This window comes from Trichomycterus rosablanca, chromosome 1 (assembly GCF_030014385.1).
Source record: "Trichomycterus rosablanca isolate fTriRos1 chromosome 1, fTriRos1.hap1, whole genome shotgun sequence".
In the NCBI taxonomy this organism is placed as follows: domain Eukaryota; kingdom Metazoa; phylum Chordata; class Actinopteri; order Siluriformes; family Trichomycteridae; genus Trichomycterus; species Trichomycterus rosablanca.
This window is the reverse complement of record NC_085988.1, coordinates 28,478,640-28,490,029: the sequence shown is the minus strand read 5'-3', so window position 1 is coordinate 28,490,029 and position 11,390 is coordinate 28,478,640. Positions and strand designations below refer to the sequence as shown.

General features: G+C 39.7%; 1 pseudogene; it reads left to right on the top strand.

The window, feature by feature from the left end:
- The first annotated feature begins 6,393 nt into the window (after positions 1 to 6,393).
- Positions 6,394 to 7,746, top strand: LOC134317014 (putative nuclease HARBI1; annotated as a pseudogene).
- The last annotated feature ends 3,644 nt before the right edge of the window (positions 7,747 to 11,390 follow it).

The window sequence follows — 11,390 nt, the reverse complement described above, 5'->3', positions numbered from 1 at the left end:
AAAACAGCACCAGTTTTATAAGTGAAATTTGAGATTTGTCAGTTTTTAAAAATAAAAAAGGTAAAACCACTCACACATAAATCTAAAATACCCCCTCAGTGTTAATTAAAACTAAAAATGCTCTTTCATTTTTTCATTTATGCATTAAACATATTTAATTGCTTATTAATAAAAAATAAAAGGGTGAAGTACCGAGTCAGAAAATGAAAAGGAAGAGTCATGTTTGGTTCTTTTGTCAGGAGCTATAAAATGCATTATTAACTGGTTGTAAAATTCCTACCAAGATGTCTAGGTAAGCTGTTTTAGTGGTGTCGGTGTGTTGGTATCAAGCAAAGGAAGACCCCAACTATATTTCTCAGGAGGTGTCATGCACCTCCTAGTTTATTATAGCCAATTTTTTTTCTGAATGATAAAATGTGATTACATCATTAATCCAATTTTCAAAGGTTTTCCCTCAATAATTTCTTTTATTTATTTATTTTGGCATAACATATTGATACATATACAAAATTGCTTGTTTCCATACATTTTTTGAAGGTTTTTGTATGGCCTGCTGAAATTGTTTGCCATAAACAAAGCAAATAGGTGATATAAAATAGAAATAACAATGGAGTAGAATCATCAACTCACCTCCAAAATGACAGCTCAAGACAGGAACACGAACACATTGTGGCTACCAGCGCGCCAATGTATTCCGCATCCTATTCATTTCTGCTGACCCCACACACAGTGCTGTATTTAGATGGCGCTCCAGTAGAAACAGCGCGACTGATTGTATGAAGTACCGCATGCGCGTTTGTTCGATCTGAATCACTGGTACGTACCACACAGTCACCGGTCTCCCCAAAGCACATAATCCTACTCAGCTCTGCTCCGTGCGACGCATTAAAGCTGTGATTACTGACCGCGGGTCCGAACTGATCCTGAACTCGAGCTTCCACACTGCTGTCAGTGAGCACTGAGCACGCGGATCACACAACAACATGACAAACACAGCATGCATCGCATATACACCTAAACTCACACTAATCGCTGATAAGATAACACAATTACGGTGTATAAACCAGCCAAATACATCATAAAACTGAGAAGGTGCACGACAAAGATGAGGTCATGGTTCAGCAAGGGGAAAATATGTAGTTGACGTCACTTTCAGCCAATAGAATTCGGTCGCTCAGGGCTCAGTGACGTCAGCGCTGTGATCCTTAGATTAAAGGGCCACGGGGATTTAAAAGAGCACGCGCCGCCGGGAGCAGGTACAGCGATCCTGTAGGTCACTCTGTGTACAACTGGATTTACTTTCGACCAACAGATATCGGAACAGCATCCATGCCATGGCTATACATTGATTACACAATACACGTGGAGCAACTCTAAACAATAGATGATACATTTAATACGTCATTATTGTATGTCATTCACATATTATCACCACTAAGGCAGCGTCGTCTAGGCGACTCTAGGCATCAACAGCGGCATCACGCGGCGAAACAAGGCAAGGCAAGATGCGCAGTAGAGGCTTGTATTTATTTATTAGTATTTAAACGTCATGTTTACACACTTTGGTTATATTCCTGACAGAAACGGTGGTTACTCATTACACAAGATTCATCAGTTCACAAGTTCAATGTCAAACACAGTCATGGACAATTTTATATCTCCAATTTACCTCACATGCATGTCTTTGGACTGTGGGAGGAAACCGGAGCTCCTGGAGGAAACCCACACAGACACAGGAAGAACATGCAAACTCCACACAGAAAGGACCCAGACCGTCCCACCTGGGGATTAAACCCAGGAACTTCTTGCTGTGAGGCAAAAGTGCTACCCACTTAGCCACTGTGGCTAGCCACTCTAGGGCAGAGGTTTTCAACCTGTGGGGAGTACCTGTCCAGGGGGGTGCGACATTACGAGATTTTTTTTACTTTAAATCAATTAATTTTTCAGGGTGGCACGGTGGCTTAGTGGGTAGCACTGTCGTCTCACAGCAAGAAGGTCCTGGGTTCGATCCCCAGATGGGGCGGTCCATGTCCTTTCTGTGCAGAGTTTGCCTGTTCACCCCGTGTCCGCGTGGGGTTTCCTCCAGGTGCTCCAGTTTCCTCCCACAGTCCAAAAACATGCCACCAGGCTAATTGGAAACACTGAATTGTCCTATAGATACCTAGTCGCTAGATGCACAAACCAGTGCATTGCAGTACCGGGCCCAAGCCCGGATAAAATAGGGAGGGTTGTGTCAGGAAGGGCATCCGGCGTAAATATTGTGCCAGATCAATGCGGATCATGATCCGCCAAGAGCCGACCCCGCAACCAAACGGGACAAAAGTCGAGGAAGAAGAAGAAAGCAATTCCTTTTTCACCCACAGAACACATATTTGATTAGTCTCCCTGAACACTCACACACACACACACACACACACACATTTAATGTTATCAAACTCAGTCAAAAAAACCAACAACTTAAAAATAGGGCTAATAGTGAAGATAAATCGGTGACAGAAACAATGCTGTTATAGGACTTGTGTGTGTCTTTAAGAGAGGTGTATAGTGGGAGATGCTCTGTTTACAATATCGCTATAAGTGAGTCAGAAGCATGAAGCAAAGCTTGTGCACGTTCTAAGTTTCTCTCCTCAGTCAGCTCTGGTTACTTAACCAAACCAGGTACTTTACTAATGAAACTATAATAATTTATTGGATTTTCTTCACTTTGATGGTGAGGATAATAATACAGCTGGAAAAAGTTATATTTAATTTATTTTTATTTCAGGGTATATTGACAAAAAAGAGAAAATTTCCACTGCATATAACAGGAACAAGTAAAAGGGGGTTGAACAAACATTGTGCACCATTGTATTGCACTCTTTAGTTTTTTTTTTTAATAAGGCTAACAATTTTAGTTTAGCTTTAAACCAGGCCCTATTCATTTAAATGTTATAGCTAGTGGGATTATGAATTACAGATTATGCTTTTAGATACCGGAACAATGTTCTGATATAACTAAAATAGTATTAATGACATTATATGTTAACTAATGTAACATGAATGGAGAATGTACCAGGACATTTTACAAGAGAATTTATTCTTATTAGCCAAGAGACTAAACAAAAAAAAAAGATTTTATTTATTAAAGATTCTGTTCAGCCCTATCTGACCCTATGTGGAAAATGTGATTGCCCCTTAGCTATTAAATCAACCAGTAAACCAAATTCAATTGACCAGTAGGATATATTTCACTAGCCACACTCACACATGTCTACTGCCAAATCAGTTATATCTAAAAAACCCTTAAATAGAACCTGACTGGCAATGTGAAGCAGGCTGAAATGTTTCACAAACAAAGACATTGAAATTTATCAGTCTGGAAGACGTTACAAAACCATTGCTAAGGCTCTGAGAGCCATTATTTAAAAGTGGAGAAAACTTGAAACAATACTGAACCTTCCCAAGAGTGGCCGGCCTACCAGGATGTGCACAAAGTCTATTCTTTGTGTGTTTTTGCACTGATTTCACCTTTCTGTTTAGGTCTCGCCTTCTCACACTTTTCTTTAAAATGCCCAAGAGTAAATACAAATTTGATTTTGTCTTGCTCGGGATCCTTGGTAAGATTATCTGTCCATAAATGCATTTTTAGTTGTCTTGTTCTAAGATAGAGGTTATTGTAACGCTGTGATAGCGCCACATTCTGTTAAAATATTAATGAACTATTTTATTATAATATATATATATACTAGTTGTTATTATTGTTTAGGGCCATACACTGAAATGACAGTAATAAGATTATCTGACCATAATGCATTTGTTAGTTGTCTTGTTTAAAGTAGCTGTTTATTTATTACAGTTCAATAACATAGTTTCATTGTTACTGATGCATTTGTCAAATATTTAAACCCCACTTTATGCACATTGCCATGGTGCCACCAATTACATGAAATTACTTACCCACCCTCTTTTTTGAAAACCAATATATGAACCAATATTGAAATTGATTGAGGGCACTTCAACCCCGTCAGCCTTGCCCCCTTCCTTGCACCTAGAAATATGTGTAGTAAATGCAGTTTTACTGGCTATAATAACCCCGACTTTATGTCTAATATAAAACTAACTTTACCATGGTGACCTCATGGAAATATTTTTACGGAGAAACATTTTCGTCATTCTGCACTCTTATTATATAATAATAAAATAATAAAATAATGTATCTCTATAACATTTAGTAAAGATTATCTTTTAACTGAAGGAAAAACGACTAGGTCCAAGTCAATATTTAATCATATTCCTGCTAACCTTCTCTTTAAACAAACTGCAGCCTTAAAGATGTACGGCGCCATCTACTGTCACACACAGCAATTACATAACACAGAGCAGAAAAGAATTACACTGGACAACAATTTTTTGCTTCCTTGAACATTTTTGGTGATGTGATAAATCCATTCGAGCTTAACACAAATATAGTTTCTTATTGTCTGTATCACATTGAAGTTTAAAAAACATGAGATTAAGTTGTACTGATTATAACACATTCAAATCTTACACGTGTAAGATTTTTGCTGCTGATTTTCGTTTGTACTCAACGTCTCTTGCATCCTGTATAAGTGTCCAGCAATAGTGATCCAGCATCGATGGATTCCAGTAGCCGTGGTAACACTTTTACATCGTGCCAATGTCTTGGTAAAGCGCTTGCCATGTTCATCACCTACTGCACCAAGATTAGCAGGAATGTAATCCAAGTGTGAATGCAGGAATTGGCTTTTCAGTGACATGTTTGGCACTAGATAGTTGCCAAAGAAATTTTCAGCATCCTTAAATGAATTCCAAGCAATGTTTTCAGGTCACACCACTCACTCTTCAAACTGTTTGTCATTCATGATGTGTTGGATTTGTGGACCAACAAAATGCCTACCTTAATTTTGGCATCAGTTATTTTTGGGAACATTTGTTTCAAATAATGAAAACCTTCTCCCTTCTTGTTCACTGCTTTCCCGAAAGTGTTCACCTGCCCGAGTTTTATGTTAAGTGCAGGCAAAAATATCTTTGTTGGGCCCACAAGTGGTTTATATGCCACATTTTCATACCCTGGAGTCAACTGCTGACAAATTGGCCTGTTCTAGTTTTAGTGTAAAGTGACTCTTTATCACAGCTATCCCATTCGCAAATGAAGCAGCAATACTTGGTATATCCGAGCAGCAGTAGTGCACAGGTGTTTCAGCTGTAGTTGCTGTACTTGATGTGTTTCAACAATAGTTCCATGTTCTCGTGGGTTTTCTTCATGTGTGCAGCATAACCAACAGGTACTGAAGGATGGACATTGCCAGTGTGTAACAAGACTGCCTTGAGGCTTAACAATTATATATTTAAAAAACGGGACATGAAAATATCGAGTGGGTCAGATTTGTTAGACATGGCATTTTGTCTATAAACCAAACCACAGATGAGCAAAAGTCTATGAAACAAATTATGACAAACTTTATGTAGATGTTCACTGACATTTTGTATAAAAAAATGAAGTACTACGAGGGATCTTCAAAACGTTTCTGCACTTCTATATTTTCACTGGAACTGGTGAGGGTGAGAGGTGCAATAATTGGTCTGAGAGACTTATAGTCCGGATTTAGCGCCATCCGATTTCCACCTTTTTGGACGCTCAAAGAAGCTTTAAGGGGAATAAGATTTTCATGTGAAGATGATGCGAAAGCAGTGGTGCATCAGTGGCTACACACTCAACCAAAAACATTTTTGCTGATGGCATTAAAAAGTTGATATGACGCTGGGAAAAATGCATTGGAAGGTGACTATATAGAAAAGTGATGTCATTTGTTTTTGAAATTCTTATTAAGTAGAGTAAAAAAAAGGCCCAAACTTTTTTGTTTTTTTATTACTAAAATGTACAACAACTTTTCAAAATCACATCGCTCAGGTGGTGCAGCGGTAAAGCACACGCTGTTCACCAGAGCTGAGATCTCGAATACATTGTATTTAATCTCGGCTCTGCCTTGCCGGCTGAGGCTGAGCGGCCACATGAACAACAATTGGCCTGTTGTTCAGATAAGGGGCGGGATTAAGCCGGATGGGGACTCTCTCTCAGACTAGTGCGATTACGACCTCTGCTGGCTGGTTGGTGGCGCCTGCACAGAGATGGGAAAGGAATGCGGTAGAGGGTGTGGCTCTCTGTACACAGCGTTGTACTGCACTGGGGGGTATTCCAGAAAGCGGGTTAAGTGATTAAACCGGGTAAGTTAACTCAGAATTAACGAAAACTCGGGGTTTTCCGTTCCAGAAACCGAGATTAAAGAGAACCTGAGTCAGTTACTATAGCAACTTATGCTCTGAAGCTAACCTGCTCGCTGGCAGGTTAACTTAAACCTAACCCGGGGTTACACACACTTTTCTCATGCAAACATGGCGTGTTCTTTTCTCCAGGATCCAGTTGATATCGAAGCGCAAATTATTCGCAGAGCTCTTCATCGCAAACAAGTAATTAGACCCAGATTAGACATATTTCATTTCCCGATGAATTTCTCCGCGAACGTTACCGTTTTTCCTCGCAGTCAATTATATACCTAAACAATATTCTTAAGCCACACATTTCAAATATTACACATCGTGGATCAGCCCTCACATCTTTGCAGACTTTATGCATTGCTCTCCGTTTTTTTGCCAATGGATCTTTTTTATACAATGTAGGAGACGCTGAACACATAGGCAAGGCAACTGTATGTCGGTCAGTCCGCAAAGTATGCCTAGCATTAAAACGGTTGTTGTACAATTTTGTGGTGTTCCCTGGGCATAAGCCTATAATGAACATCAAAGAGGAATTCCACAGAATTGCAGGTTTGTCTTCATTAACAAAGATTACAAAATGATCAAACAAATGGGAAGTGAAAGATAAATAGCTCTGCAACATTTAATATTTTAGGATTTCCAAGAGTCATTGGATGCATGGATGGAACCCACATTCCAATTAAAGCACCTGCCGAAAATGAAGGGGATTATGTAAACAGAAAATCCTTCCACAGCATTAATATACAAGTAGTGACCATCATAAATGTACTACTTTTTAAAAAATAAAAGTCTAACATTTAATACATTACATAAACTTATTGTTCTCCTCCATTAAGATCATATGTGATGCTACCAACATTATTACAAATGTTGAAGCCAAATGGCCAGGCTCTGTGCATGATGCAAGGATTTTTCGCGAGTCTGCACTATACAATAAATTTGATCAGGGTAAGCCTGTGGCACTTTTGCTATGGGTGGGGTTCACATTCAGTGTATTGTTACATTGTTTCAGTTTTAAATCACTGCACCCCCTGTGTGCTTACAGGACAATACGACGGCCTCCTTGTTGCAGACAGAAGGTATCCCTGCATGCCATATGTGATGACGCCATACCATGACCCTGAGCCTGGACCACAGTCACGCTACAACCTGGCCCTCTGCAGAACAAGAGCAAGGGTTGAAATGACAATCGGGATCCTCAAGGCCAGGTTTCAGTGCCTGTGGGGGTTCAGGGTCACCCCAGAGAGGGCATGTGACATTATAGTGGCATGTGTGGTATTGCACAACATTGCCACTATCAGAAGGGAGCAACATCCTGCCATACCCCAAATAAATGATGAGGAGGAACCTCATCTTAGTGTACCCGAACACAGAAATGGTCGAATTGTCAGAAATGCAATCTGCAATCACTATTTCTCTGATAGATTATTTTTCACCATTTTCCTTACCCATCTGCCCTTTACAATATAAACTGAGGACAACTTAATTTATGTTTATGATTTCTTTATTTCCTGAAAAAAAAAAAAATGCCAACAAGTTAATTTTCTTGTCCTTATTCTTGGTAAGAACATATATACACTCACAGCAACTACTCCCACCTTTAATTTATATTCCAGCAACTCAATTTCCAGTCTTGTCTGTTTTATTTGGAGTTTTATATGTTCCATCTGAAGATCACACTTTTCAATTTGTTTTTTCAGGTGGACCTTGTATAAATCTTTTACAGCCAACTTGAAAGAAAGAGACAAAAATACCATGTTATGCTCAAATAAATAGCTTTGTGTTCTAAATATATTCTTACTGTTCCAAGCTGAGCTTTGGAGGTGGATGGTTCCTCATTAGATTCATGATCACCAGTCACATTCTGTTATAGGACAGTCACACACATTACCGTGTTTAATCAAATGAAATACCATGGTCAACATATTCAACATATGCAACGTATGCTGTACCTCCATAGGCCTCCCAGGATCCTCCCACTCTGAGGCAGCAGAGATTGTTTCATCATCATCCTGCAACAGGAATTTTGTTTTTTGTTTAACAGAAAGATATTTATACACATCAAGTAAGATTTAGGAACATTAAGATCACTTACAACTGCAGGAGGCTCATTTGGTTGCACCACACCACCAATCACTGGAGAGATGGCATTAAACATGTTTAGATTATCAATGCAGTTCTCACAGTTTATGAACTAGAAACTAATAAATGTAATAAACATGCCTTTAACATAAAGAGTTGTGTCCTGGGGGCTTGTTGGCTCAGATGAGCTCCCTCCAGTGATTCCATGAGTTATAGGCCTGCCACTGTTCTGTGACAGTGCCAGCTCCTCTGCCTGGGTGAAAGGCGGTGGTGGTGGCCCCCCTCTTGTTTTCCTTACCTCAGCCTTTTTCCTATTAGCTACAAAACCATAATCAACTGTAGGGCATACCTAGCTTGATAAAAGTAAGAACATTAGGTAGTTATGTACAAGTCATACCACTTTGTACTATGTTTTTATATTTCATCTTCATTTGCTGCCATGTGCGTTTAATCCCACTTGGATTACACCTAGGTTAATTTAAAAAAAAGAAAAAAAAGTGTATCAAGACAAATATTAAAATTATTTTTCCATATCCTTTCACTAAGTGAATTATTGTAAGTTTTGTTTTTTTTATTTAATTTTAACTCACGCATTAACTCGGTTCGCAATTTTTTGCCAAGCTGACTCCCTTTCCTTTGCTGCTGCTGCTGTATTACTTTTACGACCGCCCATGGTACTGAGCCTGTGCCTAGGAACAACCAAGTGACCAGCATCCGATGACCTTAAATTCCTAGATGGAGTGTGGAACCTGAGAAGGTCCCTCAAGTAAGCCGGACCTGACCCATGCAGTGCCTTAAAAGTGAGAAGCAATATTTTGTATTGAATACGCTTATTAATGGGCAGCCAGTGGAGCTGCTCAAGGACAGGAGTGATGTGATCATATTTTTTGGTGTGAGTGAGGATCCTAGCAGCGGAGTTTTGAACAATTTGCAGATGGCGAAGTGACCTGGAAGGAAGCCCGTAAAGCAGAGAGTTACAATAGTCCAGCCGAGAGGTCACAAAAGCATGAACCAGAGTCTCCGCTGCCCTAGAGGACAGTAAAGGGCGGATACGCGCAATATTACGTAAATGGTAGAAGGCCGACTTGGATATTGATTTTATGTGAGGTTCGAAAGACAGAGTAGAGTCAAATATGACACCAAGATTGCGTACTGTAACAGCAGGTTTGATATTGATATCATTTATGGGAAGGACCAAATCAGTGAGAGAGGAAACAACAGATTTTTTGCCAGTCACCATAAACTCTGTTTTGTGTGCATTTAGTAACAGAAAATTTGCTCTAAGCCATGAGTTCAGCTCAGTGAATCTAACTCAGTGAATCTAACTCTAATCTAACTCTGATCAGCTGTTGTGGAACCGAAAACTCTGGCTATGACACGGTGAGATAAGTCAACTCGGAGTTCAGGGTTAAGTTTGAAGTTTGTTAAACCCACTTTCTGGAATACCCCCCTGCACTCGTCAAGTGTAGGTAATAATATGTTCGATTGCTGTGCACGTGTCGGAGGGGGCGTGGAGCAGCCTCGTCCTCCCCAATCAGAAGCAGGGAACAGCATTAGTGAGAGGATGATTGATGGGCAGAAATTAGATGCGCTAAAGTGGGAGAAAAAGGAAAACAAAAATTTCAAAATCACTTTCCCAAAGATTGACCAAAGACATTATTTAGTTAATTCCACATTAGAAAACAGGTATGTATAAAGTTGAAATTATGCAATCATGTAACCCCAAATTAGAAAAAGCTGGAACAGTATGGAAAATGCAAAAATAAAAAAAAAGTTGTTAATATACACTGATTAGGCATAACATTATGACCACCTTCCTAGTATTGTGTTGGTCCCCCTTTTGCTGCCAAAACAGCCCTGCAACTGTGATGCACTGTGTATTCTGACACCTTTCTATCAGAATCAGCATTAACCTCTTAACGCAATTTGAGCTACAGTAGCTCCTCTGTTTGATCGGACCACACAGGCCAGCCTTCGCTCCCCATGTGCATCAATGAGCCTTGGCCGCCAATGACCCTGTCACCGGTTTACCATTATTCCTTTCTTTGACTAATTTTGACTGACCAAGAGCTGCAGTTTTGGAGATGCTCTGACCAAGTCTTCTAGCCATCACAATTTGGCCCTTGACAAATTCACTCAAATCCTTACGCATTTTTCCTGCTTTTATTAAAAGTTCACTTGCTGCCTGATATATCCCACTTACTAACAGGTGCCGTGATAAAGAGATAATCAGTGTTATTCACTTTACCTGTCAGTGGTCATAATGTTATGCCTGGTTGGTGTACATCCATTCCTGCATTTCAGACCTGCAACACATTCCAAAAAAAGGGACAGTTTGCAATGTTGCCATTCCTTCTCACAGCACTTGAAAGACATTTTGGCACTTGTACCAAGCAATGAAGTGTTATTCTGTCCCATTCTTCCTGTAAGCATGTCTTAGTGATAAAAGCGAGAATAAAAACACTAGTTTATATGGACAGTCTACATGGACAGTGATGTTTGTGGGTGGGATTGCTGGAGGGGATTCCTTATACTTGCTGCAATGATGACCTCTGCTGGCTTTTTAATAGCACCAGCACAGATGTGGGGGTAATGAAGTGACTTTCCGTTCGCAATGCTGAACCCCATATGAACCCGCTTCATGCAGGTAAAAGAAGCAGTAAGCTACTGCACTACACGTTCATTGGTTATAAGTGAAAGTTAGCAGCAGTAAAGTAAGCGAAATGTAATCAGGTAGCTGGACATGACTAGATTGGAGGAAAATTGGGAGGGATGCATTAAAAGGGATGGGTAGGCTGCATAGACAGCATAGGTGGGACAAACTCCACATGTTGTTGGGAGTAATGTTTTCAGACAGAATATAAACAGAGATCTGAGATTATGCTGAACCTGGAAGTGACTAAAAGCATTGCTATAAATTCACCAAAAATAGATTTTACTCTTCAAGAAATTAAAAAATCTGTCAGGTCATTTAAGTACCTTACATAACATAGGAAATGACTACACCACATTAATCATTAAAAATAATGTTT